Here is a 12,429-nt window from a genome sequence, read left to right on the forward strand (position 1 = left end):
AGTAGCCTGCCGAAGATGAGGCCATTACGGTTCGCCTATAGGTGTCCTCCTCGGGATAGCGTCATTTAAAGAACGAGCGTCAGCACAACGTAAAAAAAAACTGAAAAAAAACCGGAAAAAAAAAACCAGAGGAGCCTACTGAAGATGAGGCCATTATGGCTTGCCTTTAGGTGTCCTCCACGGGATTGCGTCATTTAAAGAACGAGGGTCAGCGCAACATAAAAAAAATGCAAAGAAAAACCGAAAAAAAAAAAACCAGAAGAGCCTGCCGAAGATGAGGCCATTACGGCTCGCCTTTAGGTGTCCTTCTCGGGATAGTGTCATTTAAAGAACGAGGGTCTGCACAACGTAAAAAAAAAAACCATAATAGCCTGCCGAAGATGAGGCCATTACGGCTTGCCTTTAGGTGTCCTCCATAGGATAGCGTCATTTAAAGAACGAGGGTCAGCCCAATGTAAAAAAAAAAACCTTGAAAAAAAAACCATAGGAGCCTGCCGAAGATGAGGCCATTACGGCTCGCCTTTAGGTGTCCTCCTCAGGATAGCGTCATTTAAAGAACGAGGGTCAGCACAACGTAAAAAAAAAATCCAGAGTAGCCTGCCGAAGATGAGGCCATTACGGTTCGCCTATAGGTGTCCTCCTCGGGATAGCGTCATTTAAAGAATGAGGGTTGGCACAACGTAAAAAAAAAACTGAAAAAAAATCGGAAAAAAAAAACCAGAGGAGCCTGCTGAAGATGAGGCCATTATGGCTCGCTTTTCGGTGTCCTCCTCGGGATAGCATCATTTAAAGAAAGAGGGTCAGCGCAATGTAAAAAAAATGCAAAGAAAAACTGAAAAAAAAAACCAGAGGAGCCTGCCGAAGATGAGGCCATTACGGCTCGCCTTTAGGTGTCTTCCTCGGGATAGCGTCATTTAAAGAACGAAGGTCAGTGCAACGTAAAAAAAAAACCGCAAAAAAAACCGAAAAAAAAAAACCAGATCAGCCTGCCGAAGATGAGGCCATTACGGTTCGCCTTTAGGTGTCCTCTTCAGGATAGCGTCATTTAAAGAACGAGGGTCAGCACAACGTAAAAAAAAATCCAGAGTAGCCTGCCGAAGATGAGTCCATTACGACTTGCCTTTAGGTGTCTTCCACGGGATAGCGTCATTTAAAGAACGAGGGTCAGCACAACGTGTAAAAAAAAAATCCAGAGTAGCCTGCCGAAGATGAGGCCATTACGGCTTGCCTTTATGTGTCCTACTCGGGACAGCGTCATTTAAAGAACGATGGTCAGCACAACGTTAAAAAAATAAAAAAAATAAAAAAAACCCAGAAAAAAAAACCAGAGGAGCCTGCCGAAGATGAGCCCATTACGGTTCGCCTATAGGTGTCCTCCTCGGGATTGCGTCATTTAAAGAACGAGGGTCAGCACATCGTAAAAAAAAAAACCAGAGGAGCCTGCCGAAGATGAGGCCATTACGGCTCGCCTTTTGGTGTCCTTCTCGGGATAGTGTCATTTAAAGAACGAGGGTCTGCACAGCGTAAAAAAAAACCAGAGTAGCCTGCCGAAGATGAGGCCATTACGGTTCGCCTATAGGTGTCCTCCTCGGGATAGCGTCATTTAAAGAACGAGCGTCAGCACAACGTAAAAAAAAACTGAAAAAAAAACAGGAAAAAAAAAACCAGAGGATCCTACTGAAGATGAGGCCATTATGGCTTGCCTTTAGGTGTCCTCCTCGGGATTGCGTCATTTAAAGAACGAGGGTCAGCGCAACATAAAAAAAATGCAAAGAAAAACCGAAAAAAAAAAAAACCAGAAGAGCCTGCCGAAGATGAGGCCATTACGGCTCGCCTTTAGGTGTCCTTCTCGGGATAGTGTCATTTAAAGAACGAGGGTCTGCACAACGTAAAAAAAAAAACCATAATAGCCTGCCGAAGATGAGGCCATTACGGCTTGCCTTTAGGTGTCCTCCATAGGATAGCGTCATTTAAAGAACGAGGGTCAGCCCAATGTAAAAAAAAAACCTTGAAAAAAAAACCATAGGAGCCTGCCGAAGATGAGGCCATTACGGCTCGCCTTTAGGTGTCCTCCTCAGGATAGCGTCATTTAAAGAACGAGGGTCAGCACAACGTAAAAAAAAAATCCAGAGTAGCCTGCCGAAGATGAGGCCATTACGGTTCGCCTATAGGTGTCCTCCTCGGGATAGCGTCATTTAAAGAATGAGGGTTGGCACAACGTAAAAAAAAAACTGAAAAAAAATCGGAAAAAAAAAACCAGAGGAGCCTGCTGAAGATGAGGCCATTATGGCTCGCTTTTCGGTGTCCTCCTCGGGATAGCATCATTTAAAGAAAGAGGGTCAGCGCAATGTAAAAAAAATGCAAAGAAAAACTGAAAAAAAAAACCAGAGGAGCCTGCCGAAGATGAGGCCATTACGGCTCGCCTTTAGGTGTCTTCCTCGGGATAGCGTCATTTAAAGAACGAAGGTCAGTGCAACGTAAAAAAAAAACCGCAAAAAAAACCGAAAAAAAAACCAGATCAGCCTGCCGAAGATGAGGCCTTTACGGTTCGCCTTTAGGTGTCCTCTTCAGGATAGCGTCATTTAAAGAACGAGGGTCAGCACAACGTAAAAAAAAATCCAGAGTAGCCTGCCGAAGATGAGTCCATTACGACTTGCCTTTAGGTGTCCTCCACGGGATAGCGTCATTTAAAGAACGAGGGTCAGCACAACGTGTAAAAAAAAAATCCAGAGTAGCCTGCCGAAGATGAGGCCATTACGGCTTGCCTTTATGTGTCCTACTCGGGACAGCGTCATTTAAAGAACGATGGTCAGCACAACGTTAAAAAAATAAAAAAAATAAAAAAAACCCAGAAAAAAAAACCAGAGGAGCCTGCCGAAGATGAGCCCATTACGGTTCGCCTATAGGTGTCCTCCTCGGGATTGCGTCATTTAAAGAACGAGGGTCAGCACATCGTAAAAAAAAAAACCAGAGGAGCCTGCCGAAGATGAGGCCATTACGGCTCGCCTTTTGGTGTCCTTCTCGGGATAGTGTCATTTAAAGAACGAGGGTCTGCACAGCGTAAAAAAAAACCAGAGTAGCCTGCCGAAGATGAGGCCATTACGGTTCGCCTATAGGTGTCCTCCTCGGGATAGCGTCATTTAAAGAACGAGCGTCAGCACAACGTAAAAAAAAACTGAAAAAAAATAGGAAAAAAAAAACCAGAGGATCCTACTGAAGATGAGGCCATTATGGCTTGCCTTTAGGTGTCCTCCTCGGGATTGCGTCATTTAAAGAACGAGGGTCAGCGCAACATAAAAAAAATGCAAAGAAAAACCGAAAAAAAAAAAACCAGAAGAGCCTGCCGAAGATGAGGCCATTACGGCTCGCCTTTAGGTGTCCTTCTCGGGATAGTGTCATTTAAAGAACGAGGGTCTGCACAACGTAAAAAAAAAAAACCATAATAGCCTGCCGAAGATGAGGCCATTACGGCTTGCCTTTAGGTGTCCTCCATAGGATAGCGTCATTTAAAGAACGAGGGTCAGCCCAATGTAAAAAAAAAAACCTTGAAAAAAAAACCATAGGAGCCTGCCGAAGATGAGGCCATTACGGCTCGCCTTTAGGTGTCCTCCTCAGGATAGCGTCATTTAAAGAACGAGGGTCAGCACAACGTAAAAAAAAAATCCAGAGTAGCCTGCCGAAGATGAGGCCATTACGGTTCGCCTATAGGTGTCCTCCTCGTGATAGCGTCATTTAAAGAATGAGGGTTGGCACAACGTAAAAAAAAAACTGAAAAAAAATCGGAAAAAAAAAACCAGAGGAGCCTGCTGAAGATGAGGCCATTATGGCTCGCTTTTCGGTGTCCTCCTCGGGATAGCATCATTTAAAGAAAGAGGGTCAGCGCAATGTAAAAAAAATGCAAAGAAAAACTGAAAAAAAAAACCAGAGGAGCCTGCCGAAGATGAGGCCATTACGGCTCGCCTTTAGGTGTCTTCCTCGGGATAGCGTCATTTAAAGAACGAAGGTCAGTGCAACGTAAAAAAAAAACCGCAAAAAAAACCGAAAAAAAAACCAGATCAGCCTGCCGAAGATGAGGCCTTTACGGTTCGCCTTTAGGTGTCCTCTTCAGGATAGCGTCATTTAAAGAACGAGGGTCAGCACAACGTAAAAAAAAATCCAGAGTAGCCTGCCGAAGATGAGTCCATTACGACTTGCCTTTAGGTGTCCTCCACGGGATAGCGTCATTTAAAGAACGAGGGTCAGCACAACGTGTAAAAAAAAAATCCAGAGTAGCCTGCCGAAGATGAGGCCATTACGGCTTGCCTTTATGTGTCCTACTCGGGACAGCGTCATTTAAAGAACGATGGTCAGCACAACGTTAAAAAAATAAAAAAAATAAAAAAAACCCAGAAAAAAAAACCAGAGGAGCCTGCCGAAGATGAGCCCATTACGGTTCGCCTATAGGTGTCCTCCTCGGGATTGCGTCATTTAAAGAACGAGGGTCAGCACATCGTAAAAAAAAAAACCAGAGGAGCCTGCCGAAGATGAGGCCATTACGGCTCGCCTTTTGGTGTCCTTCTCGGGATAGTGTCATTTAAAGAACGAGGGTCTGCACAGCGTAAAAAAAAACCAGAGTAGCCTGCCGAAGATGAGGCCATTACGGTTCGCCTATAGGTGTCCTCCTCGGGATAGCGTCATTTAAAGAACGAGCGTCAGCACAACGTAAAAAAAAACTGAAAAAAAATAGGAAAAAAAAAACCAGAGGATCCTACTGAAGATGAGGCCATTATGGCTTGCCTTTAGGTGTCCTCCTCGGGATTGCGTCATTTAAAGAACGAGGGTCAGCGCAACATAAAAAAAATGCAAAGAAAAACCGAAAAAAAAAAAACCAGAAGAGCCTGCCGAAGATGAGGCCATTACGGCTCGCCTTTAGGTGTCCTTCTCGGGATAGTGTCATTTAAAGAACGAGGGTCTGCACAACGTAAAAAAAAAAAAACCATAATAGCCTGCCGAAGATGAGGCCATTACGGCTTGCCTTTAGGTGTCCTCCATAGGATAGCGTCATTTAAAGAACGAGGGTCAGCCCAATGTAAAAAAAAAAACCTTGAAAAAAAAACCATAGGAGCCTGCCGAAGATGAGGCCATTACGGCTCGCCTTTAGGTGTCCTCCTCAGGATAGCGTCATTTAAAGAACGAGGGTCAGCACAACGTAAAAAAAAAATCCAGAGTAGCCTGCCGAAGATGAGGCCATTACGGTTCGCCTATAGGTGTCCTCCTCGTGATAGCGTCATTTAAAGAATGAGGGTTGGCACAACGTAAAAAAAAAACTGAAAAAAAATCGGAAAAAAAAAACCAGAGGAGCCTGCTGAAGATGAGGCCATTATGGCTCGATTTTCGGTGTCCTCCTTGGGATAGCATCATTTAAAGAAAGTGGGTCAGCGCAATGTAAAAAAAATGCAAAGAAAAACTGAAAAAAAAAACCAGAGGAGCCTGCCGAAGATGAGGCCATTACGGCTCGCCTTTAGGTGTCTTCCTCGGGATAGCGTCATTTAAAGAACGAAGGTCAGTGCAACGTAAAAAAAAAACCGCAAAAAAAACCGAAAAAAAAACCAGATCAGCCTGCCGAAGATGAGGCCTTTACGGTTCGCCTTTAGGTGTCCTCTTCAGGATAGCGTCATTTAAAGAACGAGGGTCAGCACAACGTAAAAAAAAATCCAGAGTAGCCTGCCGAAGATGAGTCCATTACGACTTGCCTTTAGGTGTCCTCCTCGGGATAGCGTCATTTAAAGAACGAGGGTCAGCACAACGTGTAAAAAAAAAATCCAGAGTAGCCTGCCGAAGATGAGGCCATTACGGCTTGCCTTTAGGTGTCCTACTCGGGACAGCGTCATTTAAAGAACGATGGTCAGCACAACGTTAAAGAAATAAAAAAAAATAAAAAAAACCCAGAAAAAAAAACCAGCGGAGCCTGCCGAAGATGAGCCCATTACGGTTCGCCTATAGGTGTCCTCCTCGGGATAGCGTCATTTAAAGAACGAGGGTCAGCACCACGTAAAAAAAAAATCCAGAGTAGCCTGCCAAAGATGAGGCCATTACGGCTTGCCTTTAGGTGTCCTCCTCGAGATAGCGTCATTTAAAGAACGAGGGTCAGCCCAACGTAAAAAAAAAAAAAAAAAACCCCAGAAAAAAAACCAGAGGAGCCTGCCGAAGATGAGGCCATTACGGCTCGCCTTTAGGTGTCCACCTCAGGATAGCGTCATTTAAAGAATGAGGGTCAGCACAACATAAAAAAAAATCCAGAGTAGCCTGCCGAAGATGAGGACATTACGGCTTGCCTTTAGGTGTCCTCCTCGGGAGAGCGTCATTTAAAGAACGAAGGTCAGTGCAACGTAAAAAAAAATAGCAAAGAAAAATTGTAAAAAAAAACCAGAGGAGCCTGCCGAAGATGAGGCCATTACGGTTCGCCTTTAGGTGTCCTCCTCAGGATAGCGTCATTCAAAGAGCGAGGGTCAGCACAACGTAAAAAAAAATCCAGAGTAGTCTACCGAAGATTAGGCCATTACGGCTTGCCTTTTGGTGTCCTCCTCGGGATTGCGTCATTTAAAGAACGAGGGTCAGCACATCGTAAAAAAAAAAACCCTAGAAAAAAAAACCAGAGGAGCCTGCCGAAGATGAGGCCATTACGGCTCACCTTTTGGTGTCCTCCTCGGGTTAGCGGCATTTAAAGAACGAGGGTCAGCACAACGTAAAAAAAATGCAAAGAGAAACCGAAAAAAAAAACCAGAGGAGCCTGCCGAAGATGAGGCCATTACGGCTCGCCTTTTGGTGTCCTTCTCGGGATAGTGTCATTTAAAGAACGAGGGTCTGCACAGCGTAAAAAAAAAACCAGAGTAGCCTGCCGAAGATGAGGCCATTACGACTTGCCTTTAGGTGACCTCCTCGGGATAGCGTCATTTAAAGAACGAGGGTCAGCCCAATGTAAAAAAAAAAAAAAAACCAAGAAAAAACACGATAGGAGGCTGCCGAAGATGAGGCCATTACGGCTCGCCTTTAGGTGTCCTCCTCAGGATAGCGTCATTTAAAGAACGAGGGTCAGCACAACGTAAAAAAAAAATCCAGAGTAGCCTGCCGAAGATGAGGCCATTACGGTTCGCCTATAGGTGTCCTCCTCGGGATAGCGTCATTTAAAGAACGAGCGTCAGCAGAACGTAAAAAAAAACTGAAAAAAAAACGGAAAAAAAAAACCAGAGGAGCCTACTGAAGATGAGGCCATTATGGCTCGCCTTTAGGTGTCCTCCTCGGGATTGCGTCATTTAAAGAACGAGGGTCAGCGCAACATAAAAAAAATGCAAAGAAAAACCGAAAAAAAAAAAAACCAGAGGAGCCTGCCGAAGATGAGGCCATTACGGCTAGCCTTTAGGTGTCCTCCTCGGGATAGCGTCATTTAAAGAACGAAGGTCAGCACAACGTAAAAAAAAAAAAGAAAAAAAAACTTCAAAGAAAAACAGAAAAAAAAAAAACAGAGGAGCCTGCCGAAGATGAGGCCATTACGGTTTGCCTTTTGGTGTCCTCCTCGGGATAGCGTCATTTAAAGTACGAGGGTCAGCACAACGTAAAAAAAAAAAAAAAGAAAAAACCAGAAAAAAAACCAGAGGAGCCTGCCGAAGATGAGTCCATTACGGCTCGCCTTTTGGTGTCCTCCTTGGGATAGCGTCATTTAAAGAACGAGGATCAGCATAACGTAAAAAAAAAAATCCAGAGTAGCCTGCCGAAGATGAGTCCATTACGACTTGCCTTTAGGTGTCCTCCTCGGGATAGCGTCATTTAAAGAACTAGGGTCAGCACAACGTGTAAAAAAAAAAATCCAGAGTAGCCTGCCGAAGATGAGGCCATTACGGCATGCCTTTAGGTGTCCTACTCGGGACAGCGTCATTTAAAGAACGATGGTCAGCACAACGTTAAAAAAATAAAAAAAAATAAAAAAAACCTAGAAAAAAAAACCAGAGGAGCCTGCCGAAGATGAGGCCATTACGGTTCGCCTATAGGTGTCCTCCTCGGGATAGCGTCATTTAAAGAACGAGGGTCAGCATCACGTAAAAAAAAAATCCAGAGTAGCCTGCCAAAGATGAGGCCATTACGGCTTGCCTTTAGGTGTCCTTCTCGGGATAGCGTCATTTAAAGATCGAGGGTCAGCCCAACGTAAAAAAAAAAAAAAAAAAAAACCCCAGAAAAAAAAACCAGAGGAGCCTGCCGAAGATGAGGCCATTACGGCTCGCCTTTAGGTGTCCACCTCAGGATAGCGTCATTTAAAGAATGAGGGTCAGCACAACATAAAAAAAAATCCAGAGTAGCCTGCCGAAGATGAGGACATTACGGCTTGCCTTTAGGTGTCCTCCTCGGGATAGCGTCATTTAAAGAACGAACGTCAGTGCAACGTAAAAAATAATAGCAAAGAAAAATTGTAAAAAAAAACCAGAGGAACCTGCCGAAGATGAGGCCATTACGGTTCGCCTTTAGGTGTCCTCCTCAGGATAGCGTCATTCAAAGAACGAGGGTCAGCACAACGTAAAAAAAAAATCAAGAGTAGTCTACCGAAGATTAAGCCATTACGGCTGGCCTTTAGGTGTCCTCCTCGGGATTGCGTCATTTAAAGAACGAGGGTCAGCACATCGTAAAAAAAAAACCCCAGAAAAAAAACCAGAGGAGCCTGCCGAAGATGAGGCCATTACGGCTCACCTTTTGGTGTCCTCCTCGGGATAGCGGCATTTAAAGAACGAGGGTCAGCACAACGTAAAAAAAATGCAAAGAGAAACCGAAAAAAAAAAACCAGAGGAGCCTGCCGAAGATGAGGCCATTACGGCTCGCCTTTTGGTGTCCTTCTCGGGATAGTGTCATTTAAAGAACGAGGGTCTGCACAGCGTAAAAAAAAAACCAGAGTAGCCTGCCGAAGATGAGGCCATTACGGTTCGCCTATAGGTGTCCTCCTCGGGATAGCGTCATTTAAAGAACGAGCGTCAGCACAACGTAAAAAAAAACTGAAAAAAAAACCGGAAAAAAAAACCAGAGGAGCCTACTGAAGATGAGGCCATTATGGCTTGCCTTTAGGTGTCCTCCTCGGGATTGCGTCATTTAAAGAACGAGGGTCAGCGCAACATAAAAAAAATGCAAAGAAAAACCGAAAAAAAAAAAACCAGAGGAGCCTGCCGAAGATGAGGCCATTACGGCTAGCCTTTAGGTGTCCTCCTCGGGATAGCGTCATTTAAAGAACGAAGGTCAGCACAACGTAAAAAAAAAAAGAAAAAAAAAACTTCAAAGAAAAACAGAAAAAAGAAACCAGAGGAGCCTGCCGAAGATGAGGCCATTACGGCTAGCCTTTAGGTGTCCTCCTCGGGATAGCGTCATTTAAAGAACGAAGGTCAGCACAATGTAAAAAAAAAAAAAAGAAAAAAAATGCAAAGAAAAACCGAAAAAAAAAAACCAGAGGAGCCTGCCGAAGATGAGGCCATTACGGTTCGCCTTTTGGTGTCCTCCACGGGATAGCGTCATTTAAAGTACGAGGGTCAGCACAACGTAAAAAAAAAAAAAAAAGAAAAAACTAGAAAAAAAACCAGAGGAGCCTGCCGAAGATGAGGCCATTACGGCTCGCCTTTAGGTGTCCACCACAGGATAGCGTCATTTAAAGAATGAGGGTCAGCACAACGTAAAAAAAAAAATCCAGAGTAGCCTGCCGAAGATGAGGACATTACGGCTTGCCTTTAGGTGTCCTACTCGGGACAGCGTCATTTAAAGAACGATGGTCAGCACAACGTTAAAAAAAAAAAAAACCCAGAAAAAAAACCAGAGGAGCCTGCCGAAAATGAGGCCATTACGACTCGCCTTTAGGTGTCCTCCTCGGGATAGCGTCGTTTAAAGAACGAAGGTCAGTGCAACGTAAAAAAAAACTGCAAAGAAAAATCGAAAAAAAAACCAGAGGAGCCTGCCGAAGATGAGGCCATTACGGTTCGCCTTTAGGTGTCCTCCTCAGGATAGCGTCATTCAAAGAACGCGGGTCAGCACAACGTAAAAAAAAAAAACCAGAGTAGCCTGCCGAAGATGAGGCCATTACGGCTTGCCTTTAGGTGACCTCCTCGGGATAGCGTCATTTAAAGAACGAGGGTCAGCCCAATGTAAAAAAAAATAAATAAACAAAAACCAAGAAAAAAAAAACCATAGGAGCCTGCCGAAGATGAGGCCATTACGGCTCGCCTTTAGCTGTCCTCCTAAGGATAGCGTCATTTAAAGAACGAGGGTCAACACAACGTAAAAAAAAAAATCCAGAGTAGCCTGCCGAAGATGATGCCATTATGGTTCGCCTATAGGTGTCCTCCTCGGGATAGCGTCATTTAAAGAACGAGCGTTAGCACAACGTAAAAAAAAACTGAAAAAAATCCGGAAAAAAAAACCAGTGTAGCTTGCTGAAGATGAGGCCATTATGGCTCGCCTTTAGGTGTCCTCATCGGGATAGCGTCATTTAAAGAACGAGGGTCAGCGCAACATAAAAAAAATGCAAAGAAAAACCGAAAAAAAAACCAGAGGAGCCTGCCGAAGATGAGGCCATTACGGCTAGCCTTTAGGTGTCCTCCTCGGGATAGCGTCATTTAAAGAACGAAGGTCAGCACAACGTAAAAAAAAAAAGAAAAAAAAACTTCAAAGAAAAACAGAAAAAAAAAACCAGAGGAGCCTGCCGAAGATGAGGCCATTACGGTTCGCCTTCTGGTGTCCTCCTCGGGATAGCGTCATTTAAAGTACGAGGGTCAGCACAACGTAAAAAAAAAAAAAAGAAAAAACCAGAAAAAAAACCAGAGGAACCTGCCGAAGGTGAGGCCATTACGGCTCACCTTTTGGTGTCCTCCTCGGGATAGCGGCATTTAAAGAACGAGGGTCAGCACAACGTAAAAAAAATGCAAAGAAAAACCAAAAAAAAAAACCAGAGGAGCCTGCCGAAGATGAGGCCATTACGGCTCGCCTTTAGGTGTCCTTCTCGGGATAGTGTCATTTAAAGAACGAGGGTCTGCACAACGTAAAAAAAAAAAACCAGAGTAGCCTGCCGAAGATGAGGCCATTACGGCTTGCCTTTTTGTGACGTCCTCGGGATAGCGTCATTTAAAGAACGAGGGTCAGCCCAATGTAAAAAAAATAAATAAACAAAAACCATGAAAAAAAAAACATAGGAGCCTGCCGAAGATGAGGCCATTACGGCTCGCCTTTAGGTGTCCTCCTCAGGATAGCGTCATTTAAAGAACGAGGGTCAGCAAAACGTAAAAAAAAAATCCAGAGTAGCCTGCCGAAGATGATGCCATTATGGTTCGCCTATAGGTGTCCTCCTTGGGATAGCGTCATTTAAAGAACGAGGGTCAGCGCAACATAAAAAAAATGCAAAGAAAAACCGAAAAAAAAAACCAAAGGAGCCTGCCGAAGATGAGGCCATTACGGTTAGCCTTTAGGTGTCCTCCTCGGGATAGCGTCATTTAAGGAACGAAGGTCAGCAAAAAGAAATAAAACAAAAACAAAAAAACTTCAAAGAAAAACAGAAAAAAAAAACCAGAGGAGCCTGCCGAAGATGAGGCCATTACGGTTCGCCTTTAGGTGTCCTCCTCAGGATAGCGTCATTTAAAGAACGAGGGTCAGCACAACGTAAAAAAAAAAACCAATAAAATAAACCAGAGGAGCCTGCCGAAGATGAGGCCATTACGGTTCGCCTTTAGGTGTCCTCCTCAGGATAGCGTCATTTAAAGAACGAGGGTCAGCACAACGTAAAAAAAAATCCAGAGTAGCCTGCCGAAGATGAGGCCATTACGGTTCGCCTATAGGTGTCCTCCTCGGGATAGCGTTATTTAAAGAACGAGCGTCAGCACAACGTAAAAAAAAATGAAAAAAAACCGGAAAAAAAAAACCAGAGGAGCCTACTGAAGATGATGCCATTATGGCTCGCCTTTAGGTGTCCTCCTCGGGATTGCGTCATTTAATGAACGAGGGTCAGCGCAACATAAAAAAAATGCAAAGAAAAACCGAAAAAAAAAAACCAGAGGAGCCTGCCGAAGATGAGGCCATTATGGCTAGCCTTTAGGTGTCCTCCTCGGGATAGCGTCATTTAAAGAACGAAGGTCAGCACAACATAAAAAAAAAAAAGAAAAAAAAAACTTCAAAGAAAAACAGAAAAAAAAAACCAGAGGAGCCTGCCGAAGATGAGGCCATTACGGTTCGCCTTTTGGTGTCCTCCTCGTGATAGCGTCATTTAAAGAACGAGGGTCAGCACAACGTAAAAAAAAAAAAAAAGAAAAAACCAGAAAAAAAAACCAGAGGAGCCTGCCGAAGATAAGGCCATTACGGTTCGCCTTTTGGTGTCCTCCTCGGGATAGCGTCATTTAAAGAACGAGGGTCAGTACAACGTAAAAAAAAAAAAAACCAGTA

This window comes from Arachis ipaensis, chromosome B8, assembly GCF_059453495.1.
Source record: "Arachis ipaensis isolate K30076 ecotype BB chromosome B8, ASM5945349v1, whole genome shotgun sequence".
NCBI lineage: Eukaryota > Viridiplantae > Streptophyta > Magnoliopsida > Fabales > Fabaceae > Arachis > Arachis ipaensis.